The 13770-nt window shown below is 39.5% G+C and overlaps 1 pseudogene; it reads right to left on the bottom strand.

Annotated features, from left to right (window-relative positions):
* LOC143535787 (toll/interleukin-1 receptor-like protein pseudogene) lies at window positions 1-507 on the bottom strand (annotated as a pseudogene).
* Window positions 508-13770: the final 13263 nt, after the last annotated feature.

A 13770-nucleotide genomic window follows, 5' to 3' on the forward strand; every position in this document is an offset into this window, starting at 1 on the left:
TTACCCGTTGGCAGCGAACTTGGTTTCCCATCCAGCAATGTTACTTGCATCAATAAGTGCGTTTCTCCACAAATGAACTTTGTTGGTGTTCTCCATTTCTTGTTGGCTAAATGCTTTCCCGAAATCCCCCTCTTGTCTTCTCACATCCGAAGGAACTACGCCATAGAAAATGGGAATAACGATTAGCCCTCTCGCTTTATTACATTTCATAATATAAGCAAGTTCTTCCAAACACCATGACGAATCTGCATAGTTTTTGGAGAATACTATGACAGCAATTCGTGATTTTTCAATGGCCTCCGTGATGGATTTACATATGGATTCACCCCGGGGAAGTGTTTCATCATCCTTGTAGATGCTTATAAAGTGTTGTTTAAGGGCCGAGTAGAGATGATCTACAAAGGTTTTGCGTGTATCTTTTCCTCTGAAACTAAGAAATATGTCATATTTACATGACCGAGATGAAGAGGCCAGCGCGGAGTGAGAAGACCGCGATGTAGAAGCCATTGATGTGTTTGTAACAAAACAGTGTTAAAATCATTAAATGGCTGATTAACGTTATAACAACATATATAGCTTCTTTCATATATGGTGGGAAAAGTAGATGAAAGTCTCCTATAAAAAAGTGTCATCCAAATAATTAGTCTTAAACCTTTATTATGAAATTTTAATCATTACACGTTTTCCCCTTTGTCAATAGTCCACATATGAGTGGCCCACTCAAATAACTGTCCCCTGTTTTATATTCACAAATATTCTGATTTGTCTTTGGTAAAGCATTACAATTTATATAATATATGAAGAGGACAAAAATATACATATAAATATACATCAAATTCTAAAACTTTAAATAATTACAACGTTTTAAACAATATGTTATAATTCTTTTTTCAATATATTGTTGAGTTAGAAATCAACTCCTTTATGACTTTGTGAAGAGAACAAAGATATAAATATAAATATATATAATTCTAAAACTTTAACTAATTACAACGTTTTTAACCATATATTATAATTCTTTTTTAAATATATTGTTGACTTAGTATCAACTCCTTTATGACTTAATAGTCCTAATTTTTTCATAGATTAATATTTTTTTAAATAAAAATAATCATTTTATTTTCTATTTTTAGTATAGTATTCTTATAACTTTTTTTTAATTGAAAAAAAAATCATATAGCACCTTAAGGCTTAAACGCGATTATGTACTTCCACAAATTTTCTCCTATTTTTAACCCAAAGAATTGAAAGCAAACAGCCTAGTTCTCCATATACATTAATATGTCGTCAGTAACGGATTCAGAAATTTTTTTCAGGTGGTGCACTATTTTTTAATTGCTTCAATTCTATAGAGTTAGGTACAAAAAATTCCAGGTCGGTTCGAGGTTCGGGTCAGTTCGATGATTCGGGAAAAGTTCATTACATAATAAAAATACGATAAAATAATAGAAAAGACACCGTCATTAGAAATTAAAATACACATAATATAAATACGATGGTCTTTACAATGACCTTGAAAAGCTAATGAACCATTCAACAATGCTTTAGTAAGTCTTGCCGAAGCATATAATTGGATTATATATTGTTATTTTATGTATATCATTTCCTTTATCAACAATTAAAAACTAACAAACTAAAACTAGAATTTAATAAATAACTTAACAATTAACAACATCTAAAACTGAATTTAAAAATAAAGTTCAAAAAACCCACTGGTATGCAGAGTCGAACCCGTGACCCTTAGTTTACAAAACAAATAACTTACCAAGTAGATCAACACTCATATTGTTAGTAAAGTGGTTCCTTCCTTATTTATAAGGTGGTTCTCTCTAATATTTTCTAATAGTAATATCATAGACTATAATTTCAAAACTCGGGTGGTTCCTCGGAACCACCCATTTTCTCTGTAGATCCGCCATTGCATGTCGTAACTGTCATCAATTAGATTGCCTTTCTTTTTATTCTGTTCTCCATTACTGTGGTGAAATTTAAGAAGATATTTCACCTCAAAGGCTCAAATCATTGCACTCAACCAGCCAAAACGTCGTTATGTCCACTCACATGCATGGCGAAATAGTTTAGAACAACTTTTTTCACATTTAAATTATGTGTTAGATAGGTTAAAATGCTGGTAGCCTAAAGTTTTGTTGAAATGTCTTCTACATTATTAACAAAAAGTCCAAAAAAGTTTATGTAAAACAAATTTTTTATATGTGAAATCGAGTTTTATATTACTTTTAACATGTAAAATGAAGAGTTTCCAATGTCCTATTTTTTTAGTTCTATTTAGAATTTGCCCATGTGTATCTATGTGTGTAAAACTAATTTTATGAATTTTTAAACAAGAAAATTTAGCTCAAGTTTGTTTTTGGTTATAAACCGAAATTAACCGAACCAAAACCCGATAAACTAAGTAAATTAACCTAACCAATTTTGGTTATTGGTTTTGGTGGCTACTTTGCAAAATTTCGATTTTTGGTTTGGGTGAAATGAAATAACCGAACCGAAATATGTTCACCCCTATACATCTTCACGATTAAGGTAACTCTAGAAATGAGAGATACGTCTTGTTTTTTTATAGGTAGAAATCTATTCGTATTGAATTTTTTAAATCTAACTATCTATATAATTTTCTTCCATAAAATGCTACGTGTCACTCCCATGTTCACGGCTTCCCCGTCGCCTCTATTCATCGTCTTCTTCAACCCGTTTAAATGTTTTGACAATCGATGCTTATTACGAGTTCGATGCACCTAAATTCTTTGATTTCTCTGACGGAGAGACTGACGATCAGATTCGTGAAGCACATCTTTGGTTTCATACGACCCTTACTTATGCCCCTTCATGTAAGTTCTTCGTCATAATTTATTCTTTTATATGGATTAGGGTGCGTAGGTTTCTTAATTACGAGTTATTTAAGCTATTCTGGGCATCAATGTAATTTGTCAAGCAAAATTTTGTATGGGCAAAACCGTTGTTTTTGTCTTATCAACTTGCTGCACTTATTTAATGTAAGCGAACCGAGCCGAACCAGGTTGGCCTCGAGCTCCACATATGGTGGTTACTGTAATCGCATTATATTTGAATATTGTATTCGTTAAACCTGGAGAGGTGCATTTATAAAAAAAATGTGTTCTTTATTTGAATAATTTATATTTTTAAGCTTTTCGAATGCTACACATCATTTCTCTAATATTATTAAAAACCAGTACTTAATTACATAAAGAGTACCTTATATGCATGTATAATTTACTACTCAGTCTACTAATTTAGCATTAGTTCTCTTTTTAGTGTGCAAAATAAATACCAAATTGCATTTTCTTTACAGGATATGCTGGCAAAATTCTTGTGGTTATCACAAACAACACTAGAGCTCTATGTGTAATGTCAGCTAACGGTTCCGTATCAAATGTGATACTTATATAATCATCAACTTCTGGTGGAACCGTCACGTAAGAGGTTTGCACTAACGGGTTGTGCTGAACCAGTAGACCGACAAACATGTTTTTTTGTACATTTTTCTAATAATAGTTAGTGTAGTGGCAGTTTGAGATCCTGTCTCGTGCGGGTCCGTTTATGGTGGCTGAAGTTGACGGTTAACATAGTAGAACGGGTGGGTTAAGTGTGGCACTGTCGGGTCCTGATGGTCGGGTTTTAGGTGGCAATGTGGCTGGCCTGTTAATCGCTACATCACCTATTCAAGTTGGTTTTTGTTTTCACCTTTATTAAGTCACACTCTGTATCTTATAGTTGACCATTTGACTTTAATTGACCTGGTGTATTTGCAGTTGATTGTAGGTTCGGATCCTGGTGATTTTTTTGCATATATCTTTGCCCAATTTCTCAAAAGGTATAATCGCTACTGTTTTTGTTTCATTTGAATTTTAATTTTCGTGTACAATCGGCTTAATTGAATTGGATTCGAGAGCCTATTTAATTTTTTACTAATATTGAAAGCTTATGTTAATGCATGTTCTTTGGTTTTTGGAATAAAGGTAAAAACAAAGGTTTATATTGAGACTCTTCAATTCTAGATATAAATTATATTTAGAATCATAATTGATATCTTCTGCATTTTTTAAATTGCATTCTAACAACAACTTCTTCATGAATGATAAGTCTTGAAACAACAGGCGAAGAGCAACTTCTTGCTCATGGTGTTCTCAGCGAAGACGGGTACTTCTTCCTCACTACATATATAATGCGTTTGTGTCGGGATAATCATTCAACTTCTTTTATACGTCATACACCATATGTTCTAAATTTCATAATTAGTATAGTAAACGAGTCAAAATGCCATTTTTATTGAATGGTGAATTATAGTTTTAAAATGGGTCAAACTCATTGTCTTCAGAAAACAGTTCAAACATATTGTTGTTTGTAAACGGGTCAAAATTATAGCCTTTAGTAAGCGAATAAAACATGATCATTTTAAGTAAACGCATCAAATTTTGTTGTGAATTGGATTACATGCTCAGTATTGCAATTCAACAGCACAAGTCAAATACCTAAAATACCCCTGGGCAATAAGTTGCGCCACAACCCCCTTTAGTTAGTCGTGTGTAAAATTTTAGATGCATGTGCATGTTGCGAATAACCAGAACACAAGATGCCTTGATTATGCCTAAACTCCAAACACGTGGCAACATGTATTGTTGCTGATTTGTGGTTGAGTGCCAACATAAGGCACATACTCATCCATTATGTAGGCTATATACTATTTACATAAAACCCAAAAATAAAGGCTTGCCCGTTGGTTATTCGAGTCATTTTGTACAATTAATCGATAATTTGAATCATCAATTTTACCTTTTTCATAACCGAATTGATAAATGGGTTAAAACGATTTATAAGCAAAATGTCTTACGATCATTTAAAAAGAGTGTCAATTTTGTTCGTGTCAAAACGGATTATAAGCAAATTGAGTTTCAGTCATTTATAAAAGGTATCAGTTTTGTTCGGGTCTGATATCGAGGACTTTAGAATTTCTAATAAAATATTTTAGGTAAAGTCACTTGACCTTAAATAAAAATTAAGAATTAAAAGCCATGATAAAGAGGATGAGGAGGTTTGTTTTTAGTAAAATTTTGTAGTGTTCATTGCTGAAAATATTCGAACCGTATCTGTTTATGGTTGGTTTTTAAGATGAGTTTTGGTTGACCATTTTAGGAATTTTCAAACCGGCATCAAACGATTTTGCGGTTTATACCCCAAGCCATTCGGGATTAAGTAAGCCAAACGGATTTGGTCTATTTAACTTGCATATATTTATATATATTTGAGTGTCTATTTTTTCTCAAAAATGTTTTATTGCTTGTAGTGGCTTAGTAGTTATGATCAACGTTTACGTGAATGTATTGATTATGCTATATGCCTAAACAATATCAGATCAGGAGAAAATGGGTTATGGCTTCATGTTTCTAACCCTCTAGATAATGGTTATGGAAGCAATTTTTGGAGGCAAGTGGATAACATTCATAACTTCCTAGGAAACACGACCCACATTGTGTTTGTTTTCCATCTAGTGTTGTGACGTTGAATTGTTTGTTGCAGAAAAGCGTAAGCAATGAGGAATATGCAGTTTAGATTGTTGTTGTTATGGTAGTACTGGTCATTTGTATTTTTTTAAAGAAGGTATGTTTATGATGCTTTGATAGCAATTGTAATTATGCGTTTGTAGTTGGTGTGTGTTGTTTCTTAATAAAGTTCTCATGTTTTGGAATCGTTTTTCTCTAAAGTTATCATGTTTTGGAATTTGTTAAGAGTTATATGTTCGTGTAATGTTGTGAAGTTGATTGGTTTCTTGCAGAAAATAGGGGGTGTTTGGTACAGAGAATGGAATTGTAGAGAAATGGAATAGAGAAAGGGAATTGCAGAGAAAGGGAATTGGTCCGGAGAATGAGAATTGACTGTTCTGTTTGTTAGTACAGAGATTTCAGTAGAGAAATATAGCTGAGAATCATTTCTCTTGTTTGGTACATAGAAAATAAACAGAGAATTATATCAACTTTATCATTAGCACAAGTATTTTTTTCATAACAAATATTTATTAAAAAATAAAAAACATATAAAAAGATGCATAAATTCCAACCAAAATATGCATTGATCAAACCAATTCACATACAAAACATAGTTTTTAAGCAAAAAACATCAACCATAGTTAAAACCAATTCACATACAAAACATACTTCAACCATACACAACTATCCCATTGAACCATCGGTATACAACTCGACCATCTCAATTTTCTCTTCTATTGTCAACGCAAGAAAAGAACGTCCTAGATCCACATCTTTACCAATCAAATGAGCTGCTTTGAACCGTTTTTATCATAACTCACAATATCAGTTGTTACACAATGAATTTCAAGTAAACACCAGAAGAGTTTATAACCCATGCTAATGCTTTTTTTGCATGCTAAAAGAGTCCCTATCGACCAAAGGATTTCCTCTCCTGTACTACTTGGATGTCATTGGCTATCTCATTATTTTTTCACTTTCATGCCAACCTGTGCAAAAAAGTCTTTTGTGAGATAGGTTTCATTTGAATCAAAGCTAACTCAAAGTCTCAAACCCATTTAGATCCCTATATTTGGTGTAACGTTTATGTCAATGTTAAAACTTATATAACACATCACTGACTATTTTTAGGCTACCACACTATCATTTGACCAATTCAATCTCAAAGTTGACATTTTACTTCAACTCAACTTTTTAAGAGAAATACCAAATATGCCCTTAACAATATGCAATTTATATTTGTAAGTTTCTGTGGATCTGACCCAATTTCAAATAACGTCTAGCAGTCTAAACCTCATTTGAATTACAAACGTAATCTATTTCAATTTAACTCTAGTAGTTTAAATTACAAAAGTAAACCATTACAAATGTAATCTATTTCAATTTAACTCTAGTAGTTTAAATAACAAAAGTAAACCTGCAGTGACCAACTTTGATCATCAAAAGTCTACTGCAACAATTTTGACTATCTTTAATCAATTTGGGCTGTTATTTAACCTATTTTTAGTTTAAAAACACCAAATAACAGCCTTAAATTTAAAAAAATGCTTCTGATCAGCAACAAATAAAGTTAATCTGCCTAAAAGGTATGATCCAATAAATGTGATTAAAGTATCTTCAAATTAGAGGTATATAAGTACTGGAATTAGACGACGCGATATTTAGGAACAAATGCATACTCGAATCGTAGCATGAACCAAAACTATCCTGAAATTAAGACATGCACGGCCTGACAGTCATCAGAAAAGCTTCGCAAATCTGCAATATAAAAAAATCAAACTGATAAGGAAAACATTAGCTCTAATCAGAGGTTACATAAGTACTGAAATTAGATGCTACAATATTTAGGAACTAATACATGCCCGAATTTAATCACGTACAAACATTATCCTAAAACCAAGACATGCCTGGTCATGGATAGGATATTGATCCCAATGTTAAATGAATGACTATCAAACAGATACACAGATACAGGCACATCATCATCACAGTCACATCAACGATAAAACTGATGTTCATCAAACTTTCAAGAGTCAAAACTAATTGATACATACGAAAGCTATGGAGTTTCAGATGACGGAAACATGATCATCATAACCGTTTATCAAATAATTCCATACTCAGATCATCATGACAGTCAAATTCTTGTCGGTTGTACATGTAAATGAACGTGTAAGCCAAAGAATACAACGAAATAAGTACAAACAACAATGCACTCCATATAACTGTTTAAGCACCAATGTGAAGAGATGGTACAATCGTGAGTGAGTGACAACCAAACTTAAAAATAATATATAAACAATGAACTTAACAAACAACATATCATTTGTTTGTACACAACTTGCACAATAATTAGTAAACCATATACAACAAAGCCAAGTCGCTCACAAAGTATCATCATAGCCGCAAAATTACTGTCGAAAGGTGTAATAAAAAAAGGCTCAGAACCATATCATGAGTACAATAAAAGTCGACACGCCAAAGACTGAATCATCATCACATCCACAAACCAATTTATCTAATCAAATTAACCCAAATCTATGTTGCGAAGGCCATTGTCTACCACTATGATGAAGCTCAGATGAGGCCAGGTTCATCATCACAACAAACCGAAAACGTTTTCAAGAAACGGACCATCAAGTAATCGCGTGCATAGGTGGAAACAAAGTGTAGAAACACTTAAAAAGGCCAAAAATAGCCATACCGCGGAAGCAACCACATAAACGCCCCTTAAAGTACCCAAAGCAAACGGATCCGACCACCATTGAATCCATAAACATCCAAAAATCAGCACTATAATGAGATTAATCTCATCATTTCAGTACGTAATAAGAGAAACTCCAACAAATACACACATTCGCCAAATTAGAACTTGCCCCGTCACCTGTTCGATCAAATCCCAAAGTAAAAACGAAAACCAATATAAAACTACAAACACTAACCATCTTATCAGTTTGATTCAACAGAGTTGGTTACCATTACGTGATCCATATCCACAATAACAGATTTGAAGGTGAATGTCCACCGAAACCAGGTCCGCGACCTTGCAAACAAAATCATCAGCGAGTCCATAAACCCTAGAAATGTCTTTTAAATATCAACAAACAAATCAAAGAAAAAAAGGCAAAACTAAGAACTAACTGCTTACCCGAGACCACCACCGCCGTTGATTAGAGCTCCAAAACAAAACCCGGCAACGGCCATCATCGATGGAGAAAGCAGATTTAGAAGTCCAATGAAACATCACCATCTTACCTCCGTCATCTCTGTTGCCTAGGATTCAAAAATGGAAGCCAGCAACGACCGTCATCGGAAGAGATGAACGTCGAGAGAGCCTTTCATTTGCAGAAGAAAGAGTTTGAAAGGAAAAGGAGGAAAATGGGAGAAATGAACGTCGAGAAATCCAATTCTCCGCTTTTTTTAGAGAAACAAAATCAGAGAAATGAAAATGGTTTATTTCCATTTCTCACCTCTTTCTTTCATAAACAAACAAGAGAATTCTTTCCAATTCCATTTCTCACCCCTCAATTCCCTCTACCAAACACCCCCTAGATGATTTGACACTGACGGACAAATATAGGATAATGGACAATGTGCTTCATTTCGGCTTTGGATTTGAAGACTGATATTCTTCATCACCTTTGTTCGCGTATTTGTCGTTTGTTTGTCGTGGAATATTGATCATGGTTTATAGTTTGACTACTTTTGCTTATTGACTACCTATAGAGTATAGACAAACAAATTGTGCGTGTACTGAAGAGGTATGTACCCGCCTCAACACCGAGCGAGGCGGGTCAACCCACAAGATATAGACAAGAGACTTGAAATCAAGACATTATGAAGGCACAAAGCCAAAACCTATGCGCATGGCGCATATCACATATGCTCACGCATATCACATATGCTCACGCATATCACACATGCTCATGCATCACATGCTCAGGCATCACATATGCTCAGGCATCACATATGCTCACGCATCACATATGCTCACGCGTATCACATGCTCACGCATATCACATCTGCGCGTGGCGCATCCGCGCGTGGCGCATATCACATGCTTGTGCATATCACATCTGCGCATGAAACATCTGCGCGTGAGAATAAAGAGAAGACATCGCGCATCCTCAGGATAGGCGCATATCACACATGCACATAATCAACCTCGTCCTTATCCAAATTAGGGTAAGGACAACCTTGATTGTGCACGTCAGACAACCTTCCAGAAGGTATCTTTTTAAGGAATAAGAGTATGCTGATGTTGACAGCTGCCAATGAAAGGTGGACAACTCAGCAAAACCCATGTGCAACTAACCAATGAAAAAGCACCAGGTGTCCCAAGGACACGTGGCGCGAAGCTATAGGAGGAGGCCAACAAGGCCCTAATTGGGTCTGAGCCCAATCATTGGAAACCCTAGCACTATAAATACTACATCAACCCCACAAGGAGAGGGAGGCCCTATTACACAGTATTCAGCTATATTAAGCAATACACTACAATTTCCTTAATCTCATATTATTATCTTCTCCTACAAACACTTATTCTCACACCGGAGGGTTACCCCAAAGAGGACCCCTCTGTCCCTTTCTGAGGGGTAAGTTTATGGTGCTGTTCATTTTGTAGGTGGAAGAATCCAGATCCCATAGAACCATCGGTGAAATAGCATAATCACACCCGAGGAAAGTTGATCGTCTACTAGTGAGTCGATCCACGTTTCGTTATAGACTGGACAAGAGCTTGGTCACGCGCCTCCGCGTCCAGCTCCAAGTCGCGCACTCTACGCGCGTACTTGGCCGCGTCCGCCTCGGCCGCCTGTAGCTTCTCCCGCGCAGCCTGTAGCTCATGCCCGCGCTTCACGAAAGCGGTGTTGGCACTTGCTCTGTTCTCGCTGAGCTCTGCTTGGAGCTTCTCAGCTCTCTCTCGAGCATCAGAAAGATGCCAAGCAGACACTTTAGCCTCTTGCTTGGCTTCCGCAAGAGCATCACGTACCTTTACGTAATCATAGTGAAGCTCTTAGGAGGCAGCAAAGAAAGCCGACCCAGCAAACAGATGATCGTTGAGCAAGTCATCGCGAGCGCGGCCCTCCTGAAACCTCCTTTCAGCTGGAGGCACAGAATGAGCCCAGAAGTCCTCACACACACCCATGGACTGAAATGAGCTGTCCTCAGTAATATTCCATCTCGGGCGGTAAATGTGATCGGCTTCCTGCAAACACAAAGTAATGATCTAAGTCATCAAAACACTAATATGGAAGTCCGCGCAGCGGAGCAAAAACGAACCTATACCTGCGGGGATGAAGCAGAAAAGTCAGCGCCAGCCCCACGAGAAGACTGCGCCGCGAAATCTCGTGGCGCTGCAGGGCTGGCGCGGCCGCTGTCGGACCCTTCAACTTGAACCTCCTCATCCTCTGAAACAGGCCTTTTCTCCTGCGACCTAGAAGAACCAAAATTAGTCTCGCGAGGAGGGCTGCGCGCAGGAGGAGGTGAGGGAGGTCTCGACGCCGCCAGGTCGGCGCGTAAAACGGCCTCCTGCTCCTTAGTAATCCCGATGAGGGGAGATTCAGCGCTTGCAGAAGCAGGAGCAGAACCAACGGCGCTGGCACCGGTGCCAGCAGTGCCGCCAGCAGCTTGAACGCCAGCTATGACTCCTATGAAAAATCAACAAAAACAAATGGTTCATGACTTGATCTAAAAGAAAATAGTCAGAAAATAAAAGCGCAATACATACCTTGGCGCAACGCCGTTCGCGAGTCAAACATCGCCATGAAGTCCATTCTCCCCTTTTTTGAGGGTAAAACAGGGGACTTCGAAGCGTTCTCCGGCGCGGCCTCGGCACATTGTTGCGCCTGAGGTTGATCCACCATCGTCGCCGGCTCTACAAACATTTGAGTGAGTAAAGATTCATTAGTAATTCTATCAGAATCGCGCTCATAAAACCATAAAGAACAAAGTATACTTGTTGAAGAGGAAACGGCAGGCGCAACGCCGCTTCCCTTTTCCGCCGCGCCAACGGAGGAGGTAGCGGCACCATACCTCGTGTGGACAGGAGGTCTGCCCACTTTTTGAGGCAGGGAAGACAAGGAAAACGTGGAGGTAAACTCCTGGGTTTTCTCAAGTCCCCTCGCCTGAGTAGGAGGATCCTGAGCAACAGGGGCAACATCTTTCTTCTGTTTCTTACTGGCCCCTGCGCCAGTTTTCCCCTTAGCTTTACGCTTTAGTTGGGGCAACTCAGCCTCCTCCTCCTCTTCCGCGAGCTCCAGCTCGTAGTTCTCAAGCGCGTCTACAATACGTGCAACAGAAGTGTTAGCCAAATTTGGTATTATAAAGGCAAATGCATAAGTACAAAAGCTTACCAGGCGCATCGCTGTCAAAGAGAAATCCCAGATCAACAGGGATGAACATGTCATCGAAGCGATCGGGGAAGCCAACCTCCCCAGCGCCCAGCGCGACGGAGCCACCCTCCATATGCTCATCATAGGCGGCGTGGACATACTCCTTGCTGACTGAACAAAACAAGTCAAATGATATCAGCAAAACGAATTATATTCGCGCAGAAGTAATGCAATGAGTTAACTTACACAAGCCGTCAACTTGGATAACGGGCTCAGTCGCGCTGTCGGCCCACCTCCTGCTCATACAAGAAAAAGCTGTATCACTGATGATTTTTCAGTGATAGACTGGACAAGAGCTTGGTCACGCGCCTCCGCCTCTAACTCCAAGTCGCGCGCCCTGCGCGCGAACTTGGCCGCATCCGCCTCCGCCGCCTGCAGCTTCTCCCGCGCCGCCTGAAGCTCATGCCCGCGCTTCACGAAGGCGCTGTTGGCACTGGCTCTGTTCTCACTGAGCTCGGCTTGGAGCTTTTCAGCTCTCTCGCGAGCATCAGAAAGATGCCAAGCAGACACCTTAGCCTCTTGCTTGGCTTCCGCAAGAGCATCACGTACTTTTACGTAATCAGAGCGAAGCTCTTGGGAGGCAGCAATGAAGGCCGACCCAGCAAACATATGATCATTGAGCAGGTCGTCGCGAGCGCGGTCCTCCTAGAACCTCCTTTCAGATGGAGGCACAGCATGAGCCCAGAATTCCGCACACACACCCATGGACTGAAAGGTGCTGTCTTCAGTTATATTCCATCTCGGGCGATAAGTGTGATCGGCTTCCTGCAAAAAACAAAGAAATTGTCTAAGTCATCAAAACATTAAGATGGAAGTCCGCGCAGCGGAGCAAAAAAGAAACTATACCTGCGGGGACGAAGCAGAAAAGTCAGCGCCAGCCCCACGAGATGGCTCCGCCGCGAAACCTCGTGGCGCTGCAGGGCTGGCGCGGGCGTCGTAGGAGTCTTCAGCATGAACCTCCTCATCCTCCTCTGAAATAGGCCTCTTCTCCTGCGACCTAGAATCAAAATCGGTCTCGCGAGGAGGGCTGTGCACAGGAGGAGGTGAGGGAGGTCTCGGCGCCGCCAGGTCGGCGCGCAAAACGGCCTCCTGCTCCTTAGTAATCCCAATGAGGGGAGATTCATCGCTTGCAGGAGCAGGAGCAGGGCCAACGGCGCTGGCGCCGGCGCCAGGAGTGCCGCCAGAAGCCTGTACGCCAGCTACAGCTTCTGTGAAAAAATCAACAAAAAAAAAATGGTTCATGACTTGGTCTAAAAGAAAGTCAGGAAAAAGAGCGCAATACGTACCTTGGCGCAACTCCGTTCGCGAAGCAAACATCGCCATGAAGTCCATTCTACCCTTCTTTGAGGGTAAAACGGGGGACTTCGAAGCGACCTCCGGCGCAGCCTCGGCATCTTGTTGCGCTGTCGCCGGCTCTACAAACATTTGAGTGAGCAAGATTCATTAGTACTTTAATCAGAATCGCGCTCATAGAACCATAAAGGATAAGCAAAGTTTACCTGTCGAGGGCGCAACACCGCTTCCCTTTTCCGTCGCGGGAAGGGAGGAGGTAGCGCCACCATACCTCAAATGGACAGGAGGTCTGCCCACTTTTTGAGGCAGGGAAGACAAGGAAACCTTGGTGGTAAACCCCTGGGTTTTCCCAAATCCCCCCGCCTGAGTAGGAGGGTCCTGAACAACAGGGGCAACATCTTTTTTCGGTTTCTTACTGGCCCCTGCGCCAGTTTTCCCCTTAGCTTTACGCTTTAGTTGGGGCGCCTCCTCCTCCTCCTCCTCTTCCGCGAGCTCCAGCTCGTAGTTTTCGAGCGCATCTACAATACATGCAACAGAAGTGTTAGCAAAATTTGGTATTGTAAAGG

The sequence above is a fragment of the Bidens hawaiensis genome, unplaced genomic scaffold (genome assembly GCF_021521415.1).
Source record: "Bidens hawaiensis isolate Kalapana, Puna unplaced genomic scaffold, B.hawaiensis_p1.1 tig00000780_1, whole genome shotgun sequence".
Lineage (NCBI taxonomy): Eukaryota > Viridiplantae > Streptophyta > Magnoliopsida > Asterales > Asteraceae > Bidens > Bidens hawaiensis.